General features: G+C 32.1%; 1 non-coding gene across 1 annotated transcript; it reads left to right on the top strand.

Moving 5' to 3' along the window:
* The first annotated feature begins 209 nt into the window (after positions 1-209).
* LOC139903648 (small nucleolar RNA R71) lies at positions 210-316 on the top strand. Its single transcript, XR_011778457.1, has one exon. It is a non-coding gene; the product is annotated as a small nucleolar RNA R71 (small nucleolar RNA).
* The last annotated feature ends 16028 nt before the right edge of the window (positions 317-16344 follow it).

The raw sequence follows: 16344 nt of genomic DNA, 5'->3' as shown, positions 1-16344 counted from the left end.
GGCTAGAATCGGCTCTAACTGCTTTAGATGATCTAACGATATCTTTTTCTTGGTGCCACTCATGTGAGTGGGAAGCAGTGTTATCAATAATTTTGTAAGCATCAGTTTCGGTTTTCTTCATAATGGAACCACCAGCTGCAATATCTATGTCTTTCCTTGTAGTGATGTCGCATCCTTGGTAGAATATTTGTACTATTTGACAGGTATCTAAACCATGTTGCGGACATCCTCTTAATAACTTTCTAAATCTTGTCCACGCCTCATATAGAGTTTCATTTGGCTTCTGTGTGAACGTAACAATTTCTCCTTGAAGTCTTACGGCTTTAGATGCCGGAAAGAATTGTTTAAGAAATTTTTCAACTAAAACGTCCCATGTATCGATCACCCCTTCAGGTAATGATTCCAACCAATCTTTGGCTTCTCCCTTTAAAGTCCAGGGAAATAACATGAGATATATCTGTTCATCCTCAACTTCTCTTATTTTAAATAGTGTGCAGATCCTATTAAAGGTACGAAGATGTTCATTTGGATCTTCCTTCGGCGCACCACTAAATTGGCATTGATTAGTCACCATATGTAGAATTTGTCCTTTGATTTCATAATCTGGCGCATTAATGTCTGGATGAGTAATTGCGTGACCTTGGCCAGTGCGTTTAGCTCTCATTCGGTCTTCCATACTTAAAGGTTCCAGATTTTCCATGATTGAATTTGTTGAATCTGAATCACTAGAGGATTCTGATTTAATGGTTCGTTCCTCAACAATCTCTGTTTGAATGATTGGTGGTTCCGGAGGAAAATTTAATGGTTCAGGATCTATGAATTATCCCTGAATATTATCCGGATTCTCAATTGTGAGGTCGGGTTCAAAAAATGGATTATCGGAAATTTGAATTGGAGTACTTGGTCGAATGGATGATGATTCTAAAGGAAAATCAACGGCGATAATATTTGCTAGATGTCTTGATCTAGTTACAGGTGGTAAACGTACAAAAGGTGGTGAACGTCTTGCTCGGTGCATTCACTGAATATCCTATTAGTTTTTAAAAGGAAAGAAAAAATTATATAAGTTATCCAATTAATAGACTTTTCTGATTTTGCCCACGTTTCGAATAGCCAAAAGATGCAGCAGAGGGGCAGGATTCGTTTGGTCTCAATATAATTGAGAACTGTTTGGCTCCAATAACCCGGTCCACGTACAAATCCAACTATTACTACGAACCAGAAAATTTTGATGTCTATCAATTTAACCACTTAAAATAAATTTTCGTAATTTTAAGAAGTATAGATAAGAAGTAGAAAAAATTCTAAGTCCTAAAAACTAGAATGACGAGAAATAAGAAAGAAAAAGAGCGTGTCGAAAAAGGTCGAAAAAGAAAAGATTGAAAAATAAAAGGCGTCGAAAAATAAGAAAGAAAAAAAAATGACTATAAAACTTAAAAAAAAAACTCGACTAACCCAACCTTATTACTATCACTAACTTAAAATTGTAATCGCAAATTGAGATTACTAATTGGAATGATAATTGATACATAGGTAAAAGGTGTCTAAAAATATTAAAGCTTACAGGAAAAGCTATATCCCAAATGGCAATATCTCAAAAAGGTATTAAAACTTAAAAAAAATGTCGCAGAATTCTAAAGCACTTAAATCTTAGTCTAAAGAAAAAGCACTTAAGGGATTTTACGGCAAAGCCTAAAAATCTAGAAATAAAAATAACTATGGCAAAAACTATGAATTAAAAATAAATACGAGCAAAAATTACAAAAGTTACGCTAAAACAATTAAAAAGGGATAAAATATAAAAATATACTAAAATTTGTAAAAAGTACAATTTTTATAAAAATATTATTTTTATATTATTTAGTTTATAAAACTATTAATTTTATATTTTATAAAACTAATTAAACTTAAAAATACAAATTAAATAAATAACTAAATTAAATATTTAACTAATCTAACCTAATTAGGGTTTAAATATAATAATAATTATTATAAACCGTAATTAATGCAGTACTCAGTCAACAGTGGCGTGTCAGACGGGCTCATGCGATCGCATGAATCCTAAGTTATCCAGCCATGCGATTGCATGGGCTAGGGTTTCGGGCCACAGAGTGGGCTGCTACAGTACCGGACTTGAGGGTTTTTTGTTTTTTTGCTGTATTGAATTTTCTGTTTTATATATTTATGTAATATATTTATATAAATTAAATAAAACTTATATTTTTATAAAATAAAGATAAATAAACTTTTATAGAACTTAAATATTTAACAAACTCTTAAAAATATTTATATTTTTGTTTTCTTTTTATATTTTCGAATATATTAAAACGTATTTTTACAAAAGCGTAATTTTTTTTTTATATTAGCGTTGCGCTTCCGGCTTTTAAGCTAGATGGTTCCCCGGCAGCTGCGCCAAAAATACTTGATGGTTAAAGCTAAGGGGTATAAAATACTATTAAATTTTAGCAGGAAATACTATTAAATACGATACAATTTTACACAAGATATTTATTTATTTTTAGAATGGATATATTTAAACCTTGCTACAACACTTATAGGCAGTGTACCTAATCGTACAGTAGTGTAGTTTTTAGTAAGTCCGGTTCGTTCCACAGGGAAAATCTTTTAATCAAAGCTTAACGCTATATTAGTTTAATTTATAAAAATACGAATACATATATAAGTAATATTATTATTTTAAAGGGGGGTTTTTACCGTTTAATGACCGATTTGTCGATTTTAAAACTTTAGTCGCAGTTAAAACAAAATGTAAAATATTAAATAAATAAAAGACTTAATTTAAAGCGTAAAGTAAATAATGATAATGAAATTGCGATAAATAAAAGTGCGATAAAAATAAACTTGCGATAATTAAAAAGTACGATAATTAAAATTGCAATTAAATATAATAACAATAAATAAAAGTGCGATAATTAGAAGTGCAATTAAATATAAAATAAAGGAAATTAAATATGAAATAAAAGAATTATGCTTATTTAAACTTTCCGTAATCATGATGTTTGACGTGTTGATTTTAGTTTTATGCCCATGGGTTAATTGTCCTTTGTCCTGGATTATTTAATATGTCCGTCTGGTTTTTGTCCATAACAGTCCATCAGTCATAAATATAAAGTGCAAGTGTCCTCGTCAAATTATCCTTATATCCGAAGTTTAAATATTCCAACTAATTGGGTGCACCAAAGCTCGATTTTTTTAGAATATTTAACTTCGGCCTATAAATCCATGGACTGTTATGGACAAAAACCAGACGGACATATTAAATAATCCAGGACAAAGGACAATTAACCCATGGGCATAAAACTAAAATCAACACGTCAAACATCATGATTATGGAAAGTTTAAATAAGCATAATTCTTTTATTTCATATTTAATTTCCTTTATTTTATATTTAATTGCACTTCTAATTATCGCACTATTATTTATTGTTATTATATTTAATTGCAATTTTAATTATCGTACTTTTTAATTATCGCAAGTTTATTTTATCGCACTTTTATTTATCGCAATTTCATTATCGTTATTTACTTTACGCTTTAAATTAAGTCTTTTATTTATTTAATATTTTACATTTTGTTTTAACTGCGACTAAAGTTTTAAAATCGACAAACCGGTCATTAAACGTTAAAAACCCCCCTTTTATAATAATAATATTACTTTTATATATATTTGTATTTTATAAATTAACTTAATATAGCGTTAAGCTTTGTTAAAAGATTCCCTGTGGAACGAACCGGACTTACTATAAACTACACTACTGTACGATTAGGTACACTGCCTATAAGTGTTGTAGCAAGGTTTAAGTATATCCATTCTATAAATAAATAAATATCTTGTGTAAAATTGTATCGTATTTAATAGTATTTCCTTGTAAAATTTAATAGTATTTTATACCCCTTAGCTTTAACATCAAGTATTTTTGGCGCCGCTGCCGGGGACAATCTAGCTTAAAAGCCGGAAGCGCAACGCTAATAAATATATAAAAAAAAGATTTTTTTAGTTTACTTTTATAAAAAATACGCTTTTGTAAAAATACGTTTTAAATATTCGAAAACATAAAAAGAAAATAAAAATATAAATATTTTTAAGAGTTTGTTAAATATTTAAGTTTTATAAAGTTTCTTTATTTTTATTTTATAAAAATATAAGTTTTATTTAAATATTTTTTTTATTTAAAACATAAAATTAAAGAAAGAAAAAATATATTTATAAATCTATTTTTAAGATTTTTATAAAATTATAGAGTATTTCTATTTTTTTTTAGTTTTTAAAACATAAGTTTTTATTTAGTTTTTATAAATATTTTATTTAATTATTAAAACAGAAAATATAATTTAAAAAAAAATATAATTACGTAAAAACGCGTCGAATTTGAAACAGCCTTTCATCTGGAATCTCGAACCCCGCGACTCGCAGAGATTTTTGCCAGGTGGAACCGCGACTCGCGGAGGAACCCTGACACGGGTACACAGAACCCTAATCAGGCATTAATTACGGGTTTTTATTTTTATTATTTAAATTTAACCCTAATTAGGTTTAATTATTTTAATTAATTTAGTTTAGTTTATTTATTATTTTATATTTTTAGTTAAATTAGTTTAATTAAAATTTAAAATTAATAGTTTTATAAAATAAATAATATAAAAATAATATTTTTATAAAAATTGTAATTTTTACAACTTTTAGTATATTTTTATATTTTGTCCCTTTTTAATTGTTTTAGCGTAATATTTGTGTTTTTCGCTCATATTTAGTTTTAAACATAGTTTTTGCCATAGTTATTTTTACTTCTAGATTTTTAGGCTTTGCCGTAAAATCCCTTAAGTGCCTTTTCTTTAGACTAAGATTTAAGTGTTTTAGAATTTTGTGACACCTTTTTAAGTTTTAGTACCTTTTTAAGATATTGCCATTTGGAATATAGTTTTTCCTATAAGCTTTAATATTTTTAGACGCCTTTTACTATGTATCAATTATCATTCCAATTAGTAATCTCAATTTGCGATTATAATTTTAAGTTAGTAATAGTAATAAGGTTGGGTTAGTCAAGTGTTTTTAAGTTTTATAGTCACTCTTTTTCAATCTTTTTCTTTTTCGACGAGCTCTTTTTCTTTCTTATTTCTCGCTATTCTAGTTTTAGGACATAGATTTTTATTCTACTTCTTATCTAAATTTCTTAAAATTACGAAAATTTATTTTAAGTGGTTAAATTGATAGACATCAAAATTTTCTGGTTATTAGTAATAGTTGGATTTGTACGTGGACCGGGTTATTGGAGCCAAACAGTCCTCAATTATATTGAGACCAAACGAATCCTGCCCCTCTGCTGCATCTTTTGGCTATTCGAAACGTGGGCAAAATCAGAAAATTCTATTGATTGGATAACTTATATAATTTTTCTTTCCTTTTAAAAACTAATAGGATATTCAGTGAATGCACCGAGCAAGACGTTCACCACCTTTTGTACGTTCACCACCTATAACTAGATCAAGACATCTAGCTAATATTACCGCCGTTGATTTTTCTTTAGAATCGTCATCCAGTCAACCAAGTACTCCAAGTCAAATTTCCGATAATCCATTTTTTGAATCCGACCTCACAATTGAGAATCCGGAGAATATTCAGGAACGATTCGTAGATCCTGAACCATTAATTTTTCCTCCGGAACCACCAATCATTCAAACAGAGATTGTTGAAGAAAGAACCATTAAATCAGAATCCTCAAGTGATTTCGATTCAACAAATTCAATTATGGAGAATCTGGAACCTTTAAGTATGGAAGACCGAATGAGAGCTAAACGCACTGGCCAAGGTCACGCAATTACTCATCCTGACATTAATGCACCAGATTATGAAATCAAAGGACAAATTCTACATATGGTGACTAATCAATGCCAATTTAGTGGTGCGCCGAAGGAAGATCCAAATGAACATCTTCGTACCTTTAATAGGATCTGCACACTATTTAAAATCCGAGAAGTGGAAGATGAACAGATATATCTCATGTTATTTCCCTGGACTTTAAAGGGAGAAGCCAAAGATTGGTTGAAATCGTTACCTGAAGGGGCGATTGATACATGGGACGTTTTAGTTGAAAAATTTCTTAAACAATTCTTTCCGGCATCTAAAGCTGTAAGACTTCAAGGAGAAATTGTTACGTTCACACAGAAGCCAAATGAAACTCTATATGAGGCGTGGACAAGATTTGGAAAATTATTAAGAGGATGTCCGCAACATGGTTTAGACACCTGTCAAATAGTACAAATATTCTACCAAGGATGCGACATCACTACAAGGAAAGACATCGATATAGCAGCTGGTGGTTCTATTATGAAGAAAACCAAAACTGATGCTTACAAAATTATTGATAACACTGCTTCCCACTCACATGAGTGGCACCAAGAAAAAGATATCTTTAGATCATCTAAAGCAGCTAGAGCCGATTCTAGCCATGACTTAGATTCCATTTCTGCAAAGATAGATGCTGTCGAGAGACGAATGAAAAATATGACTAAAGATATCCACTCAATACGAATTAGTTGTGGGCAGTGTGGAGGACCACATTTGACAAAAGATTGTCTCAGTATTGAACTAATAATGGAACAAAGAGAGAATGTTTCATATCTAAACCAAAGGCCTGAAAATAATTATCAGAATAATTATCAACCGCCAAGACCTATTTATAATCAAAATCAGAACTATAACCGAAATATTCCATACAACAACCAACAAGGTCCTAGCAATCAACAAGTATCCAACAATACTTACAACCAGCAAAGACCTAATTTTCAAAACAAACCACACCCCGATGATAAAAAGCCGAATTTAGAAGATATGATGACGAAGCTAGTTGAAACTTAAACGCAGTTTTTCACATCTCAGAAACAAACGAATGAACAAAATGCTCAAGCATTTAGAAATCAACAAGCTTCTATTCAAAATCTGGAACAAGAAGTAAGTAACCTAGCAAGGTTAATAGGTGAAAGAAAACCAGGAAGTTTACCTAGTGATACAAATGCTAACCCCCAGAATGAAACAGCTAAAGCCATTACCACAAAAAGTGGTACAACACTTAAACCACCTGAAATACCTGTAACTTCTGATAAAACTATTCCTACTCCACAAGAACCACAACCTGAGCAAGATAAGGAAACAGAACCGGTAGTTGAAAAGGTTAATGAAGATAACACAGTTAAGGCTAAACCTTATGTTAAACCATACCAACCACCACTTCCTTACCCGAGTAAGATGAAAAAAGAGAAACTTGAAGCCGAGCAATCCAAATTCTTGGATATGTTTAAACAGATAAATGTAAATCTACCTTTCATTGATGTAATTTCAGGAATGCCTAGATATGCTAAATTTCTGAAAGATCTAATCTCAAATAGAAAGAAAATGGAAGAACTCTCGGCTGTTACTATGAATGCTAATTGTTCTGCAGTGCGGTTGAATAAGATACCAGAAAAATTATCTAATCCAGGAAGTTTCACAATTCCATATTTTCTGGGTAGTCTTAGTTCAATAGAAGCATTGGCAGACTTAGGTGCTAGTATAAATTTAATGCCGTATTCACTATACGCTAAACTAGACCTTGGAGAATTGAAACCAACAAGAATAAGTATACAACTAGCCGATCGATCAATAAAATATCCTAGAGGGATAATGGAGAACATGCTAGTTAAAGTTTTATTCTTTAGTATTTCCAGTAGATTTTGTTGTTCTGGACATGGAAGAAGATTCTCAAGTTCCTCTCATATTAGGAAGACCATTCTTAAACACGGCTAAAGCAATGATAGACGTGTTTGGTAAGAAACTGACCCTAAGTATAGAGGACGAGAGTGTTACCTTTTCAGTTGATAGAGCAATGCAACAACCGCAATCTGCAGATGATACATGTTATTATATTCAAACTATAGATTCACATGCAGAATTGTTAGAAGAATTTCCAGAATTACAAAGAACAGGAGAATGTTCTTTAGGAGAAGGAACTGAACCAATTAATGAAGCTGAAATGTTAGCTACACTTATAGCTAATGGATATGAACCCACAACAGAAGAAATTCAAATGCTAAAAGAAGAAGACAGATATCGATATAAATCATCGATAGAAGAACCTCCGAAATTAGAGTTAAAGCCACTTCCAAACCATTTGGAATATGCTTATTTACATGGTGAATCTGAATTACCTGTAATAATATCGTCTTCTCTTACTGAAAATGAAAAATCACAACTCATTTCTGTGTTGAAAGCTCATAAACCAGCTATTGCATGGAAGATTCATGATATTAAAGGAATAAGTCCTTCATATTGCACACATAAAATCCTTATGGAAGAAGGTCATAAAACGTATGTGCAACGCCAACGAAGACTAAATCCGAATATGCAAGATGTAGTTAAAAAATAAATTATTAAACTGCTAGATGCAGGTTTAATTTATCCAATTTCTGATAGTCCATGGGTAAGACCAGTTCAATGCGTGCCTAAGAAGGGTGGCATGACTGTCATTACAAATGAGAAAAATGAGGTTATTCCTACTAGGACTGTAACAGGATGGCGTGTATGTATTGATTATAGAAAATTAAATGACGCCACCAGAAAAGATCACTTTCCCTTACCTTTCATTGATCAAATGTTGGAAAGATTAGCCGGAAATAGTTATTATTGTTTTCTTGATGGATTTTCTGGATATTTTCAAATTCCAATAGCACCCGAAGACCAAGAGAAAACCATGTTCACGTGACCTTATGGTACTTTTGCTTATAAACGCATGCCATTTGGACTTTGCAACGCCCCTGCAACCTTTCAAAGGTGCATGATGGCGATTTTTCACTACATGATAGAAGAATGCATGGAAGTTTTCATGGATGACTTTTCAGTCTTCGGTGATACTTTTGAATCATGTTTAGTTAATCTTGAACGAATGCTTATTAGATGCGAACAATCAAATCTAGTACTTAATTGGGAGAAATGCCATTTCATGGTTAAAGAAGGCATCATTCTTGGTCATAAAATTTCAAAGGAAGGAATTGAAGTGGATAGAGCTAAAGTAGATGTAATTACTAAACTTCCACATCCCACCAATGTTAGAGGAGTTAGGAGTTTTCGAGGGCATGCCGGTTTTTACCGACGTTTCATAAAAGATTTTTCTAAAATTGCCACTCCTATGAATAAACTCCTAGAAAAGGATGCTCCGTTCATCTTTTCAGATGAATGCATTAAATCTTTTAATATTCTTAAAGAGAAACTCACTAATGCGCCGATCATGATAACACCAAATTGGAATCTACCGTTTGAACTAATGTGCGATGCAAGTGATTTTGTAATGGGAGCCGTTTTAGGACAAAGGATTGAAAAAAGATTTCAACCTATATATTATGCTAGTAAGACGTTACAAGGAGCACAAACAAATTACACAACTACTGAAAAAGAACTCCTTGCTATTGTCTTTGCTTTTGACAAATTTCGTTCATATCTCGTTCTAGCAAAAACGGTGGTCTATACCCACCATTCTGCTCTTAGATACCTATTTTCAAAACAAGATGCCAAACCAAGATTAATCCGTTGGATCTTACTCTTACAAGAGTTCGATATTGAAATCCGAGATAAAAGAGGAGCAGAAAATCTCGCCGCTGATCATCTTTATCGTCTTGAAAATCCCGAATTAGAAGTTCTAAATGAATCGGCCATACAAGACAACTTTCCTGATGAATATCTATTGAAGATAGATTATAATGAAATTTCATGGTTTGCAGACTATGCAAACTACTTAGTATGTGGATACCTTGAAAAAGGATTGTCGTACCAAAAACGAAAGAAATTCTTCAGTGATATAAAACACTATTTCTGGGAAGATCCGCATTTGTTTAAAAGTTGTCCAGATGGAATAATACGCCGATGTGTATTCGGAGATGAAGCTAGTAAAATTTTAAACCATTGTCACACAGGACCAACAGGAGGGCATTATGGGCCTCAACTAACAGCAAGAAAAGTTTATGATGCTGGATTCTATTGGCCTACAATTTACAAAGACGCACACCTTCTTTGTAAATCCTGTTATGCTTGTCAAAGGGCTGGAAAAATAAGTCAACGTGATGAAATGCCACAAAATGTCATTCAAGTATGTGAAGTATTTGACATTTGGGGTATTGACTTTATGGGTCCATTTCCAAAATCTCATAATAATCTCTATATTCTCGTAGCCATTGATTATGTATCTAAATGGGCGGAAGCACAAGCTCTCCCAACTAACGATGCACGAGTTGTAGTCAACTTTTTAAAACGTCTTTTCGCAAGGTTTGGAACACCGAAAGCTTTAATAAGTGATCGGGGAACTCATTTCTGTAATAATCAACTTGAGAAAGTTCTTAAAAGATATGGAGTAACTCATAAAATCTCCACTGCATATCATCCACAAACAAGTGGACAAGTTGAAAATACCAACCGAGCTTTAAAACGTATTCTAGAAAAAACCGTAGGATCAAATCCGAAGGAATGGTCCATTAAATTGGAGGATGCACTCTGGGCTTTTAGAACAGCCTACAAAACTCCAATTGGAACCACACCTTTCAGACTCTTTTATGGAAAAGCATGTCATCTTCCATTAGAAATTGAACACAAAGCATTTTGGGCTTTGAAGACATGTAATCTTGATTTACAAGAAGCTGGACGTCTACGGTTAAGTCAACTAAACGAATTAGAAGAATTAAGACATGAAGCATACGAAAATTCATTAATCTATAAGGAAAGAACGAAGAAATGGCATGATAAAAGAATCAGAAGTTCAAAAGAATTTAAAGAAGGAGACAGAGTTCTTCTTTTCAATTCACGATTCAAGCTATTTCCTGAAAAATTGAAATCAAGATGGTCTGGACCATTCATAGTCAAAAGAGTTTTCCCATATGGAACGATAGAATTAATAAATTCAAATGGGATTGAATTTAAGGTTAATGGTCACAGAATTAAACATTATATAGATAGTCCAATGGAAGTTGACAATGAAGTTAATCACAATTTCGATACCACAGCTAACTACGTGTGGGGAAAATCAAGTCTTTTAAAGGATAATATGTATTTATGTTAGAGTTATATTTTCTGTTTTCGTGTAGTTCTCGAAAATGGAACCCGAATGGTCTTTCCCTAGCAGACCCTAAAGAACTAGTCTTCTCCTCCCATTCTGAATTTTTATTTTTTTTTAGGTTTTTACAAAATGAAGACTTCCTGTGAACTAAACCATGGTCTAATGCTACACGCTTTGATCACTAAACGTAATAATGACACACTTTCGAGTGATCTAGTATCAGTAATCAGAGAAAATCCAGATGCGAAGATAATCAGTTACAATTTGGTAAAGGAAAATCAAAATCCGCAGCGAAAAGAAGAGCACGACACCTTGAAAAATATCACAAATGCGGAAAATGGTCACATGGAGGTAAATGTTCAAATAATCAAACCTATTCAAACACCGAATTTGTTACTTTATGCAGAGACGGACCGTTCATATGTTTAGAAGAAAAAATACTGAATGTTCGAGGTTACGCCTATGTAGCCATGGAAAACCAATTAAACCGATTATCTTATTAATGGGATAGATCATATCACTAAGAATACTATCTCACAGGTAAGTCTGTACAGTTTTTATTTTTATTTTTATTTTTAACCTTTTGATAATAAACGCTAATTTGTTCGCTATAAAGTATTAAATTGGTATTGAATAAAATTAGGTTTGGCGACCGAAATTATTGATATCATTCAAAAATTTATTACATCACTGCGAAATTTAACGTTTATTCTTAAGGTATAAATATCTTTAATCAATCAACACAAAATATTCCAAAAATTCGTCATGAGTTAAATTAGGTCATGGAACCGAAATTACTTTACCGAAAAGAGGGGCGCATATTTTTGATAATATTTGATTGATTAAAGTGGGATAAAAGCCAAAAAGATTTTTAATTTAATATTGTAAACTTTTTAAATTAATATATTTAAAATTGTAAATATTTGAACAATTAATATTTTTAATATAAGTTTGTATAAAAACAAAAATATAATATAAGTTTAGTGTGAATTTATAATATGAATTTTTAAATTAAGTTTGGTGTGAATTTTTAATTTTTAAAATATGAATTTTTAATTTTATGCATTTTTAATTTAAGTTTGGTGTGAATTTAAAAACAAAAATTTACTTTATTTCGCTAAGTTAAAAATATGATTTTTAAAATTCGTCGTAAGTTGAAGACTAGGTCTTTGAACCGAAATTGCTTTACCCGAGGGAGGGACGAGAACTTTTATTATCATTATTTTTAATCTTATTGAATTAAAGTATGCTAAAAATATTAAAAAAACCCAAAAATCTAAGCTTTTAAAACAATCGCTTGAAAAAGACAAATTTTAAAATTTTGTCGAAGGACGGACTAGGACATCGTTCCGAAACGACCTCGTCCTAAAACAAAGGAAAACAAAATTTTAAATTTATTTTATAAGTTAAAGATTAAAAAAAAATAAAATAAAATAAAAAATCAAACACCGCGACTCGCGGTATTTGAAAGGGCCAAATGCCGCGACTCGCGGAGGGTCCTAAACACAGAAAAAAATAAAGGCCGAACAGATCAGTCCCAACACAACCAACACCAAAATACTGCGCAAACACCCAAAAAACACACACCAAATTCGCAATTTTTGACCGTTTTTCATCAAATCTTTTACTAAAATCATGTTAAGAAGGATTCTATCAAGGAATTACTCAAGAAAAACGGTAAATTTCTACACCTAAACACCATTTAATCCGAAAATTAGTGTTCTTGAGCAATTTTTTCCCCAATTCGATTTTAATGCTTTTTAGTGTAATTATGCTTAAATTGCATGTGTATTATGCTTGTATAACCTAGATTGATGCTATTTAATATGATTAGAAGCCTTAAAATTCAAATTTTGGGTAATCTAGGGTTTGTGTTCTTGAGCAATTTGGGACTTTTTGATATAAACAGGTTATGGCCGATTTGTGTCATGAATTGTTGCTAAATTAAGCAGTGTAACATGTTTAGGTAGTTAAATGATCCAAACTTTGAGCCTAAACATGATTTTGAGAATTAAAGTGGACTTTTTCAAGTCTAAAATTCATGAACTTGATTTTTGAGAGATAATGCCATTTGAAACTTGTTTAATTGCTAATAATGATTATTTTGACATGTTATTTGAGTAGAATGCTTATGAACTTGGCGAACATTTTCGTATATGCTTATTTGAAAAAGTGTAGATTTGATAAAAATATGAAAATGAGCTTAAGTTTGATATAAATTGAACATGTCATTGTAATTATTTTGATTGATGATTTTGCTGACACTAATGCATATTTGGATGCACAAAAATTGTGTTTGATGTGTTTTGCAGACTGAAAGGGATGAATCTTCATCCCAAGCTCGCAATTCTCCTGCTGAGAATGCGGAACAACAGGAGGTGGATAACTACTACAAACAAGATATACCTCATCCAGTCATGACATTTTCAGATATGCATTTGGAAGATTTGCACCCGAACTTGAGATTTGACAGACGTTGGATAGATTATCCAAAATACCAAAGGGGTTTGCATACTCTTCATTCTAAAGCTGTTGAAGTACCTAGGGTTATAGAATGGGCACCATTAGAAGTTGTAGAATTGGCCCCGCCAATTAGAGAATTACTTACAAAGAGGTATGGTAATTCTACTTTTAACGATTGGGTACGATTATTCAGCATGCGTAGACCTGTATATAAAGTATGGTGTGAAGAATTATTGTGTAGTATAGAAATAAATGATCGGGTAGTTAGTTTAACCGATTGATCTTTTATTAGATTTTTGTTAGGAGGTTCGATGCGCCACATGTCTTTACTAGACATGGCTCAGGCCTTACGTATATATACGCCTGAGGAGTTAGCATCTGCCGATTGTAGAGGGTTGATATTGAACGGTAGGAAAATTGATGAAAATTTTGATACGCATGGTGTATGGAGTCAAATGACTAGCCATCACCGATTTAAAGGGGAAATTACTCTTATTTGGATATAGATAGAGCAGAGTTAAGAGTAATTCATAGGTTTTTAGCTAATTCGATTACACAACGAGGTAAGAATAAGGAAAAGGTAAATGAACAGGATTTGTTTTACCACATGTGTATTCGAGACCCACAAAGCGCTGTAAGTATACCTTATTGTGTGGGTTATTATTTATCAGCTATGGTTAGGGGCATGAGACCGCACAGTATAATAGGAGGTGGTATATTTATTACTTGATTGCTGAATATCTCAGTGTGGATATAAGTCGGGGGGATTATTAATCGAAGAACCAGAAACCCACGATACAATTGGTTTAAATGTATACCATGGTGCTAAAGTTTTGAAGAGGCGAAATAACGCCACAGTACGATATAATGGTAGACATCCACAGGTTGAGAGAAACCAACAGCCAGGTAATGTGGGAGGGGGAAATGAAATGACAGAAATGCAAAGGTTTATAGCTTCACAAGAGTATGAAAATGCTAGACATAGAGCATTTGAAGATTGGCAAGTTCATCAAAACTAAATCATAGCTCATTGCCAACATGTAGGTAGAAACTATATTTCTACTCCATCGCCCGTATTTCCTCCCTGGTCTATAGAGATCCAACCACCGTATCCTACGTATAACCCAGCTGAAGCATTTTATAACACATATGGTTATGCATGGAACCCCTACTGGTATCAGTATCATCCCTAGTTTACTTAGTTTTATTTATTTTATAATTTATAATGTTGGTACATTTAATACTTATGTTAATATTGTAATAGTTTTTATAATTTTCTAACTTTTATTATTAGATTTTAATAATTTTTGAATGTGGGGTAATTTACCAAACTTCAAAAATATGTATATATGTTTGCAGTTTATCTTATGTACACAACAGGGTAAAACAACGCATTTTCAAAGACTGACATTAAGTTCAGCAAAAGCAACTAATTTTGACGACAAGATGCAAAATATATGTGAAATAACAACAAGACGGAATGAACAAATGATGTGCACCATTTATCATTCAACATAAACAACAATATGTTTGGAAACTTTGGTAAAATTTAATCATTTCTACACTAATCACCCTCAATAATTTAAATTGTTACTGATTTCTTGCAAATGAGGGCATTGCAAGATCTTAAGTGTGGGAAGGGGTTAAATTCTTTCAGATTTTTAAAATTTTTTATCTTAAACACTTGGTTACCATTAAAAATACTAGTAAAGCAGTAGTTGTATTAGAATCTAGTGCTCTCTGATAATAAAGAACAGCCCTAGTCTTATATACTGACTACCCAATTCTAGTAAAATTTTTCAAAATTTTCAATTAAATGAACTCAAAATCATGTTTATACATATTTATGAATGATAAAACTAGGTTTTAACACCGAAATTATTGTTACCTCGAAAAGGACATAAATTGAGAAACAAACCAAAATGTTAAAATTCATTTAAAATGGAATAGAGGACAATAAAAAGGAAAATAAAAGCCAAGTGTGGCAAAAAATTACCAAGTTATCTTAAACATATGTCACATATTTCTGTAACAAATAATTGAAGATACTTTTGCTTTGGACTAAACTAAACTGTTTTACCCGATGAAAGAAAAGAAGAGATGGATCTACACGATGAATCAATTCCATCGTTAAAAGGAAGTAAAGTCTTTCGAAAAAGAAACGCGCTTCTTGATTTAGGTCATGAAGTTGTCATCCAGACCAGCTGTAGGTTGACGAAAAATCTAGAAAAGTCATCACTAAAATCAGCAGGAAATCCACGGACCTCAGCATCAAACGGGGTCGCCAAATAGTCAGACTTATCCTAACCATGAGAGGATCTGTCTCGTAAAATGGGGAGGGCGCCGTGCAAATTAGCTTGATAAGACTAATGAATCAGACCCCCAGAAAGGATAATCTCCTTAAAGATTAAAAATCAGCTTTTAAGCCTGATATTACTCAATCCTTGAGATTGACTTTAAAGATTGAGAATTACAAACTCATAGAATTCGATGATATCTAAACTCGAGCTTGAACGAGAAAATATTTTGATCAAATTATAAACCGATTTGTTTTCTGAAAACCCATTTTCAATGCGTTCATTACCTTTGAACGTAAAATCCTAGGAATTCACCTGGAATTCATTAGGTCACCTGAACCAAATCGGGTGTCAACCGTAAAAACGGTGGTTGCATAGCATGGTCAAAGACAGGACCTTGTGCCAGACCGGAAAATTATAAGGGTGAGCTTTACTATTGCTCCTACAAAGGATAGTAATTGCGTCCGAAACGTTATATAACATAATTAAAA

This window comes from Rutidosis leptorrhynchoides, chromosome 3 (genome assembly GCF_046630445.1).
Source record: "Rutidosis leptorrhynchoides isolate AG116_Rl617_1_P2 chromosome 3, CSIRO_AGI_Rlap_v1, whole genome shotgun sequence".
NCBI lineage: Eukaryota > Viridiplantae > Streptophyta > Magnoliopsida > Asterales > Asteraceae > Rutidosis > Rutidosis leptorrhynchoides.
The sequence above is the reverse complement of the archived record's forward strand: the minus strand, read 5'-3'. Positions and strand labels throughout refer to the sequence as shown.